Genomic DNA, 19135 nt, shown 5'->3' on the forward strand with positions numbered 1-19135 from the left:
ATTTTGCTGAATCCCTTACTCTCATGCTGAAATAGTGGGATCAATGAAAAACATATGTACTGCACTCTTTTTGCATTAAAAATGACCCCATTATAACAGACAGCCTATAAATATACTTTAAAAGAGAAAATTGAATGCTCACACAGTAATCTATCTTTTGAATGGTGCATTGAGATCTATTATAAATACCTATGCTGCCTAAGGTTTAAGAAACATGTCGAAAAACTGAACTTTTAAAAAGATTCAGATTGACTAAACAGGAGATGAACAACACACTTCCTTCTTCTGCTGCAGGTGTGTAAGTGTGACCTTCTCTCTGCCTGTGTGTGTGGACAGTTGAGGTTTGTTACTCATCTGCACACTGGCACTTTTGAGAAGTAGAGCTCTGTTGTTGGAAAACGAATAACGTGGGATGAACTGGGCACACTCGCAGAGCTTATAAGCAACCGGCAGATAAAGTGACAGACTCACAGCTAGAAGCTATACATTGTGTGCACATACTGCACAAACATATTCATACAGTCATGCACACATGGTGGACACATGCACATATACAAGTACATGTGTGGGGAGGAAAAAAAAAAAAAAGAAAGAATCCGCTCCATTTTACATGACTGGATTTCAAATTAAGTCCATCAGGCTGAAAGGTGTCCATACTTCTACGTCTGATGTAATGTTCATGCTCTGAAAACCTGGCTCACACTCAGCTGAAAACTGACTGTCTCAAGGGGGGGGGGGGGGTATAAAAATTACTTTACAACAGTTTATGTTTCATCTAATACAGTCGAACAAATATCTAATTACTTTGAACTCTATCTCCATATGTCAGCAACATGGTTTATGGCAGTGAACCAGACTTAATGATTACTTAGCCGAATTTTCAACCTGCTGGAACATTATACTTCTGTCTGTGCTATTCTTAGCAGCGAGCTTATAGTGATCTTGTAATGCAGTAATGTTACAGCTTTTACACGGATTCAATGAGACGGTGTGGGGTTTTGTTGAGATTTCTACGATGCAAATAGATAATCAATAACGCTTCATGTTTGCATTTTTCTAGTGTGGTTCTACATATTAAAAAGGACTTTTTTTTTTTTTTTTTGTTCAGTACCAGGCACCCGAACTGAAAGGTCATTAATCCGTGACTTTATAGATAAAAAGCTGTAATGTTTGGTATTCATCACGAAGCACAATATACACCAGCAGGACTGTGAAATTCTGTATGTGGCTGATTATTGTCTAAACAGTTTTTATCTCTAGTGTGGGTCCAGGAAGTCTGCAACCGCTGTAAATAAAGATGGACTATAGTGTGTTTTATATTTCCGCCGGCATGTTTAGATGGTGGTGGTTCATGCTTTGGCCACAAGCATGATGTGATCTCCCTTTATTTCAGAGGGAAAAGTGTCCCCAGTTTTACTAACTGTAATTGCTTTATTATAAGAACCATGCGCTGTCCCCCTTTTTTTTTTTTCTTTTGTTTTTTTTTTTTTTACACTGCAGGATGGTCAGAGTGAGAACGTGAGGGACTGTGTTTCTGACTATTGAAAAGTTATTTACTTGTCAGTTTTCTGGCACAGCGGGTGAAAGCTTCCTCTTAACAGCAGGCCCACCTGCGGTGAATAAGTGAGCATTAAAACACACACACACACACACACACACACACACACACACGCTCACACAACGTGCATTCATGCCTGCAAAAAAAGCCCTGGCATCATATTTTACTTCCAGGAACATAAGTCGCTTCTGTCGTTATGAAGTACAATATTTAGCCAAATTCTTTTAGAAAGAAGTCACCACTGACGGCAGAAGTTAAATATTTAAATTCTCTGACTGTAGTGATTAAAAATCAAATAAAGTCATACTTTTTATTTTGCTGTAGGCTTTTATTCTCCTGTGGAGAGACAACTGGTCTGAATCTGCTAGTTCATAACAATCACATGATGACAGTCCCTTGATGATAAAACATTAATTTGATGAAAGCTATTATATGTTTTATTGAATTGTATCGTATAGTCCATTAAATGACTGGCAGCAGAAAAACAAACTGCTTGACATTTCTATATGAATGAATTATCCACCTTTTCCAGCACCTTGGCGTTCTTGTTTCTTACAATTCAGATTTTAAGTTTAACAGTTCAATGGAGAAAAATATGAGAAAAAAATGGGGATTTATGACTACAAAATCCTTCCTTGTTGTTACATACGCGACATGTACTAAACTCTTTTAGAACCCACCATACATAGGGTTAATAAGGTTAAGGGAAGTTTAATTGAGACTGATACAAAGCACAATATTCCACTCAGGAAGAGAAAATGTCAGCAGACAGTCGTCAGCCTCTTCATAAATATTTCTCATTGGCGGATACTTCCGAACTAAGAGTCTGTCTACTCACAGCCTTGACTAATTTTTTAGGAAGCCCTGTGTAATTATGTTTTATTTTCTGAATGTTCCGCTCTCTCAGTGAAATACATAAAGACATTGTCCTAATGGTACAATGGGTGAGACTGTTGTCACAGTCAGTGACCCTGAAATGGCTCTTTAGTGTGTGCTGTTTTCAGATGCCTCATTCCACCAACCAGACTTGCGAGATATTTGTGAATGTGGGGGTTAAAAGAAAACACAAGGGCATGCAAGAGACATGAGCCCACATCCTTGCTGCACTGGCAACATTAAACTTTAGCCTCTCCAGTTTGACTTTAGCCTGTGGCAAGGCAACTTGATTGAGGCCTTTGATGGGCATTAATACACCGTGGAGAGACGGCTTTGTTTGGGAATGGAAATGAACATAAAACGGAAAGCGGAACAGGAAGGAGAGAGGCCCACAAGCTGATCTTATTTAATTTCACATAAAAGAGACATTCCATCTTCACAGGGCCTGTTTGGGCATCTCAGTGTACGAAAACCCAATCTTTTTTAACATACTGAGGATCATACGCTCTGTGTGTGTGTGTGTGTGTGTGTGTGTGTGTGTGATTTATGAAGCAAAAACAGCACAGTCTGGAACTTTTTGAAACATATCACATGCAGCAGCAGATTTTCAAAAACATATGATTGGAATAACATTTCAGTGGCACTGGCCAAGTCAGCATCGAGGAATGTATTGAGCCACTACCTGGCCCTGCCCATGGGCAAAACATCTGTAATTAGTCTTGACCACATTCTGTCTTTTACAGTGTACAGAATGAGCTAAGTTCTGCTCATGTGTTTCATCTTCGTGGCACGTAAATATCTGCAGTGTATCTGACTGAATCAAAGATTACTCTCCTGTCATATCCTCTTACAATGTTTTCAGTGTGGGACAACAGTGCTGCACCAGTGGTGTGGTGGACTCTTTGATGATTACTTAACTCCCTCAACCCAGTTCATGTATTTTCAATGGTGGCAATGCAAACATTTGGAAACATTTTTCTTTAATTGCCAAACCTTGCATATTTTTTGCAATGAAGAAAGTGTTTACTGGGCCGAATGAGACTCACACACATTTGATATTGTTACTTCTTATTTCTTGCTTTTCTTTGGCCTGCTGTGTCACTATATTTATCCCGTCCCGTATTTTGCCAATTATTCTTTACTTTTTAAAAACCATAAATAAAGTTACGCAACGCTTGTGTTAGAGGGTGAAGTGTGATATTCTGATTCTCAGATTTAATGACACACTCTTGAGAACAAACAAGACATGGACCTCAATATGCTTCACAGACTTCCTCATGTGGTGAATCTGAACAAAAGAAATACCACAGTGGTTTTTGTGCTGAAGTCATTATACTGCAGATGCCCATGGTAAATGAAATTTTACTCTCAGATGTATGAAATGCAAATTAGGTTCAAACTTTCCACACTGTAACACATACAGGAATTTAGTGAAATCAACTAAACTTGTATCATAAACATAATGTAAATGCATAGGTTTTAATGATTTCAAGATAAGTTCATTTAAATCGACTAGATTACATTTTCAGTTCAAATCAAAACATCTAACAGGAAGTTCTCTGACTTGAAATGATGAGCTGAATGAATGCACCACTGAGTGTTCACTTGTCTCATCAAATATTATAAGAATTCAACAGACTTCCCAGCATGCATTGTTTTAACACTAAAACTCCACCAGTGACACTTCTTGTATGTTGTTAAATAAATCTTACACAATGAAAATGAGTTTGTAATACATGTTAAGTCATAGTAGTGTCCTCTGATAATGAAAACGAAGCTAAACACGATGAAGGCTATCCCTGCCCATATACTGTTCACTGTAAAACTAACATCTTTAATGGGAGCAGCCACACATGTTGCACTGGTGGACCTCAGCCACAGCTGTAAGACATCTACAGCAACTGAACAACTGATTCTTCAAACCCTGAAAATATAATTAAAAGGAAAATCTGAAAGTAACATGTCAGTGTAACAAGGTTTATTGAAGGTGCTTTCTCAGGTTCAGTGACTTAACAAAGTCAGTTTTACATTACACTAACTTATGAGCCAACTTTGAACTAATTGTTCGAGGTTATTTCAGTTAACGCACATTATTAAGGCAGCAGGGGGGGCTTACATTTTTATGCTGAACCAGTTTAAAGTGTTTTATAATGTGCTGGATTTATTATTATTTTCCAGATTCCTTGAACTGAAACTCGGTGTATGGTGTAAAAATCAAATGAAAAATGTGTTTGTTATAAAGCGAACATATTACTCTCAATTATCAGATTTTTTTTTTTTTTTTTACTTTATACATGAAATATAATGCAGTTGTAGTGACACAGTGCAGTCAGTATCAGTCAGCCAAGTTACATGTTACTTAAGGAAAACTAAAGCTTAGCACATGATGGTATCATTCAGTTTAACCCTGAACTGGGCTTCTGTATCCGTGTGAGAGCTCACTGTGGGCTTTGGTTCAAAGGACAGTGATAACTCGCTGTGTATTTTGATGAATGTCAGAGAACAAAATTTTACACAGATGTATGAATGCTGTTAATGCTCTTTGATTCAGTGAACAATAGATCACATTAATGCTGTGTGATTCACAAAATGAAACACAGATATATGAATATGATTTTTACTGTGTACGTGATCGTGGTAACACATTGAAATAATCTTAAAGCATCAACGTAAGAAGAAGAAGAGACCTTAGACATCCCTTATTTATGAATATTCTTTATTATTATTATTATTATTATTAATTATCTATTTATTTATTTTTGGGGGCTTTTAAAATGAGATGGTTTTCTACTTTGTGTATTTGCAGCCTTAACATGATAATTTGGTGGTTGGTGTAGCCAAAAACAAATAACCATGTAAAGCTACAAAATGGTATAATAACTTAATCTATCAGATTTTTTTTTTAATAAACACACTGCCCACAAACAGAAATGTGTTTACTGTAATTTGTGTAGACAGACAGTCATTTTCAATCACCTTCTTTGTGTATTGTCTCTATTCTTTTTCATCAGTAATTTGCTGCTGTAAACAAAGAAAAGAGGTCTGCACTGAAGAAATGAACTGAGGAACAGAACTATGATTTTTTTTTTTTTTGGTACCGGTTTGGAGTGAAGGTCAGGTCATGTGTACTTTATGGTCTCACACATGGTGCGGTTTACATAGAAACTCCACAAGCCAAAAAGCATCCCAGTAATACATTTGCTCCAAATAATGTGTTATAAGGAAATCACGTTGAAGTCGGAGATTTTGTCTTGTGTTTTCCTTTTCGTCAGCGCTGCTTCTTCATGAGTAAAAGTAATTTGGTCATAATTATGTTTTAATTTTAAGTTCCATAGTGCTGTGTGGTAAACCAATACTGATGTGTGTATGAATGTTGTTTATCTGGCTGGTGGTCTGCTTTGTCTCCCCTTTGCAGTGGTACACATATTGTTTTGTTTTTTTTTTTTTTTAGCTATCACATTGTCTTTTTGTGAGTCTTGACTGCGTGCTGCAGAAGATACTGGCCATGCTGTCGCTTTGTTCATGTGCGAGTCAGGTCGTGTGAAAGTGTCAGCGTTTTGCCGAGGCTTTCGAATGTGTGAAATAGCTTCTCCTCTCTCTCTTTGTCCCGTGTAGTGAACAGTGGTCGCACACCTGCAGGTTCACACGTCTATGGCCAATCAGAGCGAGTGTCTTCTGGGTGAGGATGAGCTGAGCCTCTGCTTGTTTGAAGCTCTGCAGCAGATTTTTATGTGCCGCTGAAATTGTTTTCACATGAGTGGGGGACTGCACTGCATCAGCAGTTTTTCTGAGCAAATTAAATGAAGAAAGAGGGAAAGGCTAAAATTGGTTGCACTTATCTTGAATTTAATTTAAAAAGAAAAAGAGCCAAGGAGGTAAAAGTAGAAAAATAATCTGCTCTCGCTTCATTCTTAATAAGAGTTTGGGTCTGTGTATAATTTTGGCATACACAGTCAGAGAAACAGCCTGCACCTTCATTGCGCACAGTGCCAGCGAAACATCTGCTGGACTTCCCGTGGAGGGCTTTTAAACATCTGGCACCTTATGTCAGGTTCAAAGATAGAACAGGTAAACTCCCAGGGGACCTCAGTGGTTCTGGTTTATTAGCACAGAATCTGACCTCCAAAAGTGTTTCATGTTTCAATAAATATACATGATGTAAACATAAATGTGGCGTCACTATTTCCATCCTAATAAGATTTTTTTTAAAAATCTTTTTATATCATTGCTTTAATTGTGTTACCTCTTGTGGTCTCTACCCCTCAGTCATCTGTGTTTGCATGCATTTGTGTGCACAGAATACACTGTATGTACAAGCATTTATATGTATTGAATGTGCGTATCAGTGCAGCATGGTGTGGATCCAATTCATGGTTATCATTTTCCATCTGCCCTCTTTAAAAACACCTTGATTTTCAGGCTCTGCAGAAGTTGCAGAAGGCCTGGAGACGGTGACCAGCCCATCCAGACCTTCAATATGCACAAAATTCGCGGATGAAAGTTTATTAGGATCTGGAAAAATGTTTCCCATATGTGACTACCTCCTGAATCTGGTGTTGATCTTGGGATTCCTTCTTTACTGATATGATCAGTTGAGAGAATTATCCTGCTTCATCAAATTCAGAGCACACCCAGCTGACCCACACAGCACGCAATACAGGGAGATGTGTGTATGTGTGCATGTGTGTGCATGTGTGTGTGTATTTCTAAGTAGAAAGGTTAAAGTTAGAGCTAGCAGACTGCAGATTCTTGCAATCAGATAACCTCTGGAAGATATTACTGATCAAACTGTGTATAGTCTCATTCAACAGTCAGGTTGCTCACACTGCGAGAGTGTGCGTTACTGTACTGAATGGTTCACTGTCCACTACTGAGTTTTCTCGGGTTGTGTTCTTTTGTGGTTGGACATGAGAAGTTGGTAGAAGGAATGACATCGAGCTTACGAGCTGCTAATTGTTCAGGTTTCACCATGACCTTATTGCGCTGATTGATCTAAAGGCTTTTCATGCTGGGAATGAAACTGTAAATGTGTACAAAATACTTACCCGCCTTTCACATAAGGCTCACATTACAATCAGCAGATGCTTTTGTCGAAAAGAAACATACATTTTCTCCTGCTCAGTGGCAGCAATTTGGGGTTGAGTGTCTTGCTCAAGTGTGCTGACATGTGGACAGGAAGAGCTGGGATTGAAGCCTCCACCTGAGCTTCCTTCACAGTATAGGAATCATGCTGCAGTACACAGAGCTGTTAGTCAATGCTGTCTCTGAATACATACTTACAAAGTTATTAAGAATGTGAGAGACAGAAAAAGCTGTTGCCATTAATCATATTCTTGACTATTCCAGCAGTCGCCCACTGGTATTTAAATGGCTAATGCTTGGCATGTTTGGTAACCTCTCTTGCCTATAGTGTGTTCCCCTACCTATAATTTAGTTGCCAATAGCAACTGTACTGGATCTACAGGGCAGAAAGCTTTTAGGGAGGTCTTCACTTGGGCTTTACAGTCTCTGGAAACCACAGCCACAAATATGTCCGCAGTGCTCCTCTGAGGATAATGACACTTGAACACGGTGATTACGCAGCTGACAGCAACAGAAGTGATGGCAGTATTTCAAAATGTGCTACTGTATGTATACTGTATAAGACCAGGGTCACTTATGAATCGTAGGTTGCTGTGAACAACCATATGGTGGCCAACTTCCAGAGAAAAGAACAAGCTGACATTTGAGGAATAATCTGGATTGATGCTGAAAATTAGATTTTTTTTTTCTGTAAATCTTTTCATTACTTGTAGGATGCATAGATTGAAAAGATGCTTTTTATACTTCCAAGTGTCAAATGAGCTTAAAGTGCTGCCAATACAACTGAAGTGATGCACATTTTAAGTTCCACTGTATGGTGAGTTAAAAACAAGCAGTGGAGACATGTGATACTAATGTGTACCAGTATGAGGAGGCTTCAGAAATGCTGCACTGGCACCTCACCCAACTCCAACCACTTCTGAGAGATAATGCTGTGCAAATAGGTTGCAGGCTGCAATCTAGAGGGCACTGTATTCTGAATAAATTACACAAATGTCCAGCAATTTGTTGTCTCCCTCCCTACCACCCCATCTTTGTAAATGTCCAGATGCTGAAGTGTTGTTTGATGCTGTCAGCTTTTTGGTTCCATTGGCTCTGTTTTCTTTGTGCAATTTGTTGTTTCACATGCGGTGCATCTTCTATCTTTTTCAGTCTTTCTAATGTATACTTAGATACTTGGAAAGATAGTTTAGGACTTTCTAGAAGTTGTAAGTCTTCAAAGCTGTCAGTTGTGTTAAACCCAGAGTCGCTTGCAGCACAGTTACAGTTACGGTCTGGAAAACCACTGATGGGTCGCTGCTGCCAAAAAAGAAAAGTTAAACTTTTTATTAATTCTTTAAAGATGACATTGACTTTAGGCCAACTGTCTCCAATTTAGACAAAGTACAAAGCTCAATATTTTCAAGGTCGCAAAGCAAAGAGTTCCTGACTCAAACTAACCTCAACCTTGTTACTAAAATTTCAGCACCCCACCATGAAACTCAAAAATGAAAGTTGATATAAAACCATAATGTATCTGGCCTGGTTTTATGAGGTTTTCCAACTGATTTGTTTCAATAGCAAATATCTTATTATATCAGAAATCCTTATTGGTTTATAACAGTATACTCATATAAAGGAGTGTGTTTGGATTAGGATTAACCACTGATGTCCATATTTTTATGATATCTGTAATACTTTTAAACAGAAAACCCTCAATGCTCTATCTCCCTTTTAAAGTTGTACTGTCATTTTTTAGAAAGCACAAAGTAAACAAACTCACAGTCTTGTGCTGTGATACACTGCAGTATATCAGCCTATGGCATTTCTATGTCTAATGTGCCACACTTACCTGGACCCTGTGTTGAATACAAGTCCAAAATTACACTTTTAGCACTGCCTTTAGTCCTGCATTTGCAAAGCAGATCAGCCATACATATTTTATAGCAGACATAGTAGGAGACAGGGTTGCTATGGCTGCTCACAGTTTCATATGAGAGCTGGAGGGTCTCATCTATTAAAACAAACAAACAAAAAAAACACACATGTTCTTTCTCATTGGGATTGGTAGAACCGATAACCCATTCACAAAAAAGGCACTGGTTCAATTTTACTGTTATGTATGACATATAATGAAATACTGCTAAATACTGGGCAGCGCTGTTTCAATTTGCTTAAAAATGCGATACATCAATGGAAGAAAAAGATACAAATCCTCCATTAATCTAGTTTCTAGGTTTACCCTTTTGATTCACAATGTGCCCTAACATGTAAAGACTGAGGCATGCTGGGAGGTTGTCTTTCGCATTGCTGAAATCCTCCCATATTTCTCTTACATACAGTGTATATATAAGGCACACATTCGGTACAAGTAAAACTACCTGAATTCTCATGGGGTACAACTGTGTTTCTAGCTTCCTGAAGTGGATTCTCTGATCGATTGAATTGTAACACTACAGTGACAAAGTTATATCTCATACATTGCTGATATTTCATTTTGTTGCATAAAAAGACAGTTTCTGTAGATTTTTCTAAGACAGTGACAGATGTGGACTGGTACTTCACTTGGGCTGATATGCATACTCAGCTCTTTCACTGAGGCACTGGCAGAGAAAAGAGAAACACAAACAGGTGGTGGTGAAAAGCTCCTCAAACAGGAGTCCAGCAAAGGAAAACAGCCAAAACCCTCCCTCCATCAGTGGAAAGCCACATTCTCTGGAACAATGTCGCTGGGATAAAAGTTGACTGTGATCTCCCGACTCGACCTTTGACCCTGACATTATTTTGATTAGAAGAGGCAAGATCCTGTGTATCCTTAGTGTTTAATCTCAAAGACTCAGTCAGAGCTGGACAGGGGGTGCTGTGGGAGGGCTGGAGCAGACCCTCCTGTGTTTATTTTGGTGGGCAGATAGGAGTCTCGCAGCAAGGTGCTTGCTGTCATCGCTGTGACCTACGAACTCGGGCCGCCGGACATCACCAAGACTCCAGAGAAGAGGGCCACAGCAGCATGTGGGATGCTCAGTGAAGGGGGTCAAAGGGCAGGGCTGCTGCTGAACATGTGCACAGATGTCAAGAAATAACCTCACTGAATTTTCTTTGACTCAGTGCGTATTTCTTTTTTTTTTTCAAAGAGGTTTGAGTAGCCAGCTAATTGAAAAAAAGTAGCTTGACAAGGGAAATTTCTGTATTACCTCATATGGGTTTCCAGAGAGTAAACTCCCTTGTATCAAAAGCTTTGACATGGTGGCTTTGGATGAAACTGAACTTCTTTGTCTGTTCTCTCTGGTTTACCAATCATGAAGGCACATAATAATAATAATAATAATAATAATAATAATAATAATAAAAATGATAGTAAACTTTATTTATATAGCACTTTTCTTAACAAAGCTCCAAAGAGTTTTAAAAGACACTAAAGATGTAGCCTGTCTGATCTCAGTGGGTAGACTGTTCAAAAGTTTGGGAGCTCTAGCAGCAAAGGCCCCGTCACCTTTTGTCACCAGCCGAGTCCTTGGTTTAACCAGCGGAGCTCCCTCGATCTGAGTAGACGACTAGGCACATTATAAACATTCGTAACACGTGTAGTGTAGCAACTATGAGCTTAAAGAGCGCTTGATTCCCGGATCCAGACAGCAGAGGAGAAGCCGTCATGACCCGACCTATCTGTGAAAAAGCCTTTAGATGAGTGAATAGATGAACTGTGAAAACCCCATGCAACAGCGCAGTTTGTCTGTTTCCTCAAATGTCACTCATACGACAAGATTAATTTTGTTGCCAAGTGTTGACTTACCAAGTGTGATAACCCAGACTCTTACATGAGGCTACTTGAATGGAAATATGATTTCTTCTGTTGCATTATGGGTATGGCTTCAATAGCTGATTGACTGCACAGCGGATGCTATTCTTCACAATCAGAATCACAATGGGGATAAATTAGTCTGATAAAACATGGAAGAGCAGTACTGAAGTCCCCGCCCTTTCTACATACTCTATAGCAGTAAAGGGTTTGAGGCTTATACCTCCGAATAGTTAGAGTCCTGGAGATTATGCTGTCTCATAAAAATGTCAGTTCAAAACCTCTGCTTACAGCAGCTTCAGGAAATCCTTGTGTCAGCTGGACTGTGTATGTTTCATCTTCATCTTATATCATACAACGTAAGCTTTCGGGCTGCAGCACTAAATGCTTTAGATTTATGGTTTTTGTGTGTCCTGCCTTCATGTCTGTGCTGAAAAATCCATAGAAAAGGGACTGGGGCCCTACACAGAGTGATCCTCAGGGATCCTCAAATTAGTAACAATAATACGAACTTTCTTAGTGTTTAAACAGCAGATGAGAGATTACCACAAGTTCACAAAGTCTGCCAGTGTGTCTTTGAGTAAAGCAAAGATCAAATTACTAAACTTAAGAAACCAACATCAACTAAGTACTGTTCGTGTTTCCAGGTTTTGACATCAGCCCCTCAGCTGAGTGCATCTGCTGGTCTATAACAATCCTATGACAAGGATTGTGATTATGCATTGTTGAGCTACTGAGACACTGAGTAGCGAAACAACATCGATGACCAGCATTAAAACCCCAGTGACCTTTTTTTGGCGAAGGTCAGCACCAAGAGAAAACAGAGGGCTCTCTCACTCGTCTAATATCCTGGAATGTCCTGGAAGCTGCGAGGAAAAAAAAGTCCTTTCAAACATTATCTTAATCAGAGTCATGTTCTTTATTTAATTTGAGAAGACATGCGCACAGACGCAAATGCTCCTTTCTTCAGATGGTCATTTATTCACTTAAGGAAGTTTGAGGAATCATACAAGAATGAATGGTGACTATTTCTGCCACAGATACAGTGTACTGTCTGATTGTTTATAAGTCAGTCCTGAGGCCTTTCCTCCTGTTGATGTACTCGCCGACAGTGGATCCAAATATTAGATTAATGAATTAGAAAGATGTGAAAGAGCTAAAGACTGAAAAAAACCCCCAGATATTTCATTCATAGATCACAACCTGTTCATGTTCATTGGCCTGCCCTTTCTTCTATGCCATGTGTCTGTATTTGCAGTTGGGATGTTATTAGATGACACATGAAACTATAAGACAAACAAAGCACAGTAATTGGTGCATATTTGTTCCTTGTTTGGTTTTGCTTGTTTCTTGTGAACACATGAACACAATGGCACCCTACTGCTTTATTATATACATTTATCTAGACTTCAGACTTTGATATGAAGAGCACAAGTAGCTTATTTTAACATGTTATTGTGTTCACATGATATGCAGTACATGCTCTGTCACACTTACACAGTCTCGAACAAACTACTGCATTGGGTTGCATCATCATTTTAGATTCATACCTGTTTACTCTCCATTGCCCACTGTATTAATCACACACATAACACATTGTATGAAACTTTTGCTTAAACTTGTGAATTTAAAAAAAGTATGTGCTACTTTACTGCGTTTCAAAATACTGTTGCATGTGCTACTTCTGTGACAATGCATCGGTTCAAGTAGAGAAACTATTTCCAAGTAAAAATAATTAGCAAGACGTGTTTTAAATTGAAAACACGCATCTGTGGAGTTAATCACGGAAATTATTTAACATATTTGAAAAAGTTGTTTTGTAATGCTATAGCTCCATGAAAAACATTGGTTAATTGGAATTCTAATTAATTAATGACTTTTTCAGTGTATATCTCAACATAGTAATTGTCGTGGCAGTAGCAGTAGACATAGGCTACTAGCAGAAGCGCTCTAACTGCCACTTAGTGGGACATTCATACTGTTCCTGTGGTCCAGCCACCTCCTTGGAGATATGTATGTCAGGATCTGGGAGCTGTCATGCCGGCAACAAAGCCCTGTTCATCCTGCTTCAGGGTGACCAAGTGATTTCAATTAAAGCTGCATGTGTTGTTTACTGAGGCTGGGGTCGTGCAAGTCAAACATGAAGGAGTCTGATCTTAGAAGTCGAGAGCAGAGCCTTGGATCACTCTGTCCTGAGTCTGTTCAGACAAACACTGAGGTCTGCCGTCTTACTACTTCGACCAGGTGATTAAAGCCGTCTGTCAGCCTCATGAGACCTTTCAATTTTTACAGTATGCTTGTACAGTACAACAATATGCAAACTTCATATGCAAGTTTATAATAACAGAACTCATTGCGTAAACAGTGATGCTTGCAAGGGAGCAGCCTTTGCTCCGAAATACGTAAAATAAGACTGAACAACTGAACTGAACTTAAACAATGTCAGCAAATTGATTAGATCAAACTGAAGGCGAGTAGGAAAAAGCAAGACAAATCAATTTGTTTTAGTATGATATTGCATCCGCTGACTGAAAGAGAGAGGTGACCGGTCTGAAAGGGCAGAGGAAGGAAAAGATAAATGAAAGAGTCTGAAGTGCCTGAGGACAAAAAGAAAAAAAAATACACAGCACAGAATAAAGGAGCTAACAGATGCTCTGGCAGAATCTTGTAATGCAAACATTTTTATCATAATGCTCTGTTGTCCAAGCCTAACTTAACCATATGACACACATGGAGTTGTGTCATTTTTTGCTGCAGTAACAAGGAGCCAAAGTGAAGAAGTTTGTACATTTAGAACAACGGCAAGAAGAAGAATAAGTAGAAGCAGTTCGAGGTGGTCTTCCTTTGCCGGCTGTTGAACTGGGGAAGCAGTATACACTGCTCAGTGACAGTGGTGTGAAATAAAGCTACACAACAATTCAGAAAGAGCAAATGTCACTGGATGAAGTTGGTTGTGCTTTGTTCTCAGATTTTCTAAAAAAAAAAACAAACAAAAAAAACATTTGCTCTAAAATAACTTTGGAGATATATTACACGACTGAGGGTATATTTCTCATGCTGGCAGACTAATTCCTGGCCTCATAACCTGAAACATGAACGGCATGACCTTTCTCTACAGAGTTTACATATTTGTAAACACAGTTTGTTAGACTTGTTCCTCATGTTTCATTACTGAGTTTACTATTAAGTTGACTAATACGTTTGCTCACACTGCAGGCGTGTGTTCAATTGCATTTGATCTAAATTTACTATAAAAATCTAACGTTACAATAGTGTGGATACGATCGAATGCCAACTGTAGGTCAACCCCTTCTTAGGACTGATACTTCATCAAGTTTTTGTTTATTCCATTTGATAGTTGCAGGTCAACGGTGACAGTGTAGGGCTTTTTCACAGAAAACATTTTGGCATCTCACTGTAGGAAAAGCGCAGGTGTAAATATTAATAGCTGCTTCAGTTTCAGGGTGCTGGTGTTCACGCTGGCTCGCTGTCACACTGTCACACTGTCATGACTTAATCTGACGCTCGATTGTTAATGTTCGTAACACCTGCAGTTTTCTGACTCTGAGTCAAAATATCTGCTGTGAAAAAGCTCTGTTGTATGATGGCATCCACCTGTATTAGAAATTGTGTTTGTCTTTCCTCTATTGTTTGACAGTTCAACTAATACTTATGATCTCGAGGTCTCACCATGAGGCACAACCCAGAGTTGACAGTTGGCAGTAACAGTGAATTGGGCTTTAAATAACAATAGAAAGCTTTTCACTTGTATTTTAGCATGTAAATCATTGCTACATCATTTAATGATTATATTTTTTATTTTACTTACTAATGACTATTTAACTGGAGTTGAAGATGTATGCGTTAGGGGGATTAGGTGTATATTTAATGTATATTAGTATAGTATCCTTGTTTCTCCCAAGTAGCATTTTGAATGTTTCCAGAAACAGAATAAGGGCTTATCCAGGTTTCTGAATCCAGGATATGAAGCTTACGTGTGCAAAAAATAACAACAACCAGACCATAATGGGATACTAATGTACATGTAAAGGCACTGTGATGTTCATTTTCAGCAATGATGACATTTTCTTCTTGTCATGTCAAATTAACACTAGAATTAGTGAGACGACATCATTGATTGTTGCAAAAGTGTGACAAAAGTTCAAACTAATATTCAAAATAAAACCTTTAGGTATGAAACCAATGTACTGAAAAAAAAGAAGAAGAAAAAAGGAAAAACTTAGTATAAGAAACATGAAAGGCAGATAATAAACTGATTATAGAATCAACAGAAGCGTGTACAATTTGGCCGGACTTCAGTCTTTTTAGTGAAGCAAAGGGCAGACTGTTGGCCGAGTGTCGACATCAGCTTGTGACTTACTGACTGTCAAAGTTAGGAACTGTGACTGTGTAGAAAGAGGGCTCCCTGAACAAATGTCCTTTTCATTTCATGCTTTACATCCATACACTCTGCTCCTCTGCTGCTGATTCAATTGCAGCTAATTACTCAATTGAAATCACATGTATGAGCAAGTAAATAACCTATTTAAAGGATTGTGCACAGAAATAACTTTTTCTTCCTTTGGATTTGGATGAAAAAGAAGTGGATTCTGGTGAGTCTTACAGTGCCAAGCTTATAAAAGAGCTGGTTTGTAGTTTATCATGTGAAATACCCAAACGTATTTTTGTATTTTTTTTTCCTATACTAAAACACACTACCTACAGTTCAGCCACAAACAACATCACTGAGGAAAGGCCTATGATATAGTTTTGCTTCAAGGAGCTTTTGCTTACAGTGGAAGACGTGAAAGAAGGAAATCAGGTTTGGCATGTTGACTCAAGATTAAATTTCCCAGGAGCCCTAATGGACAGCTATTAAACTTTAATTGCTCTCCTTGCCATTGCGAAGAACTGTAGGAACACTGGTGAGGTAAATTTTAGAGCTACCGTCTGAAAGAAAGCTGCCGAATTACCCTGAAGGAGCTCAGTGCTCCAGTCACACCTGTCGCTGAAAGGTTATCGAAGAGGTGCACAGACATATGTCCACACTGTGTCTCATTATTTCAGAAGTGATTATAGCAAAGCTGAAAGGAAAAAATAAACTAACACAGCACTATCCAGAAAAAAAAACAGTGGATGACAACAGCACTTAAAATTTCCAAACGCCAGCCCAATTTCCCCATCATGCCAGAAAAAAAAAAGCAGAAAAAAAACAGAGAGTATCTGAGCTTTGTTTCTCGATTATTTGCATAATACACTTTGATGGGTGGATACTCGTCCCAATCCCTGGCTCTTTTGTATCTGCAGATTACAAAAGGCCTGTTTCCAGCGCCGTGCAGGCTACCAAGAAGAGACTATCAAAGGGAAGGAATGGGCTTTCAAGTCAGGACCCTTCGATTGTGTTACAGATTGATTCCAGGTGAGGCAGCTTTGGGAAGTTCAGCTGGAGGAAAATTGCCCCTCCGTGCAGTGCTTGTGAGAGGCAGGGAGGCTTCACGGTTGGCATGGTGCTCCGGAATTCCAATACTACTCACGTTTGGTGGGATTTCTGAGGGATGAACGCTGGGCCTCAAAAATCTTGTTGTGGTTGATTGCAGTTACATTAAAAGCTAAGCCCAGACAAAAAAAAAAAAAAAAAAAAAGGGTATATGGAGTGTCTGGCTGTTTGAAAAAAGCACACTGAATAGCTGGATAGCACCACAGTCCGCAGACAATAATTGCCAATATAATGTTCGAAACATCCCTTTGATTCACTCATAAGATAAGTCCTGGATTTATTTTTCAAAACAGACATTTTCCAGTTCCACTCTGGTGTTAACTTGATTTTGAAAATGAGCGGTTCATGTTCTTCTTTTTCACACATGCTATTATGGCAGGAAACTATCTCAAGGACTCCTGGCAGAGATGTACCATACACACTGGAGAAAACAGGGCTCCTAAAGTATATCATAGCACAACGCAGCCGTACATAACCTTTGTTCTATTTCCTTCTAACACAGCATTGATTTATTGCCAATTTCTCAGACCACACTCACTGGACAAAACTCGCTTCAGATTATGTGGAGATGTGTATATCAGAACAGATATGTCTGGCTGTCCCTTAACTAATCTCTAACATTCTTCTCTGTGGATCTTCAGCTTTTCACAAAGAGATTTTCAGAGGAATTTGACCGACCATCATTAGCTTTATCTTCTTTTGATATACTAGTACCCACCCCACCCAGCCTCAAAGCCAGGGCCATCTGTACAGTTAAACACTTCTTAAACAAGTCCTCAGGGAAACTCTAAACAGACCCCAAAGCATTTCACACGTACGCAGCAGAGAGTGTTTCTGTGTGTTTGCTGCGAACATGCTGTCGGATCTGATTTGAACCAGGCTACGTGTGGGAAGCACAATTAGGTGGACACAGAGCTGAGCCATGCACGGGCGTGCCAGGCCATGGCATCATGCATCACTCACCTGTCTGGCCAAATAAACCGAGACAGGAAAACATCTGCTCATGTTTTCAAACTGGGCAAAAATGTCTGTCTCATTTTGTTCTTTTGGGATTTTGAAGTTGTGCAGCAAAAACAAAATTGTCTATTTTAGTTTTCTGTTACTCCTGATGAATTTCACTTGACCAAGACGTACGTTGTTATTTCATAAATTTACCGTAAGTGTTGACAGTATGCTGGAGTTGAGTTTTTACTCTGCATTATTCATTAGTCATTACATTTATCTCTTTAGTTATTTAATTTTTTACTTCATTTTCTAAACATTTTTGCCTTGTTTATCTGCAGCATCATCTTGTGAGAGGTCTAACCTTTAAGATCACTCAGTGGAGATGCAGTAAAAAAAACATGAGGGCTGTTGTTGGGGGAAATTTAGCTTTACAATGAATGAAAAGATTGTTTCTACCTTCACTGAGCACAGACCCAACAACAAAGAGGGTCCTGCGGACCTCCAAACACACTACAATCCCCCCACCTTCCACCAAGGCCACACAGAGCAAATAAGCTGTTATTCCACCGTTGTTTGGAAGGATTGTGAAGAGATTGGTCTTGTAATGAAAAGAAAATAGAAGTGATGTTCCCATGACGGATATGGTAAACTAAATTGAGAGAAGCTGCTCTGTCGGCTTGAAGTTCACACCTCTGGTCCCACAGCGTCCCCACTCCCCACCTCCGCCCTCCCTCCTCACATTCATCTTTCGTCCTCTAACCTCATTGACTCACCCTTTCCAAAGAACCTGATCCGGCCTAGAGGCCCATGCGCTCATGTCCTGTCGAGGATTTGTTGATTTCTCTAATCACTGTTCCAGCTCTGCTCGTCTTTGTTTGTTTTGTAGAACAAGCAGCAAGCACAAGTGCTTAAGATGGCCCTGTGGAACAAAGAGAAGAGAACTGCTGGAGGACACTGCGCTCTTGATTGCATCTGTAAGGTCACTGTAATTACTTTGTCCTGCGTGCTTTTGTCCTGAAGTACACTGTAGCAGAATTATGTCAAGTGTAATCATAGATGAGTTTTTATTTAAAATGTGCATGCAAGCTTAACATCAAATATGCAAAATTAATTCTAGCTTGTTTAGTTCTGTCAACGTGACACTGAACACTGTTTCTTGTCATTTTAAAGTTGTTGTAAGATTTGAATCTGGGAGATGAGATGTACAGAGTGGAAGGAGAGTGCTACTGAGAATGAAAACCATGAGGAGGAGGAGGAGGAGGAAGTGCTGTATTTACGCTGTTCATGCTCTTCTCTCATCACTGACAGGGGGAAACAAGCCCTGCTGGCTATCTGCATGGCTTGGCCTTATTTCACTGACAGGAGAGTCTGCAGTCTCTGAAGCCCTCTCTGTTCCTCCTGT

Source organism: Seriola dumerili, unplaced genomic scaffold, assembly GCF_002260705.1.
Source record: "Seriola dumerili isolate Sdu_G_001 unplaced genomic scaffold, Sdu_1.0 BDQW01001299.1, whole genome shotgun sequence".
NCBI lineage: Eukaryota > Metazoa > Chordata > Actinopteri > Carangiformes > Carangidae > Seriola > Seriola dumerili.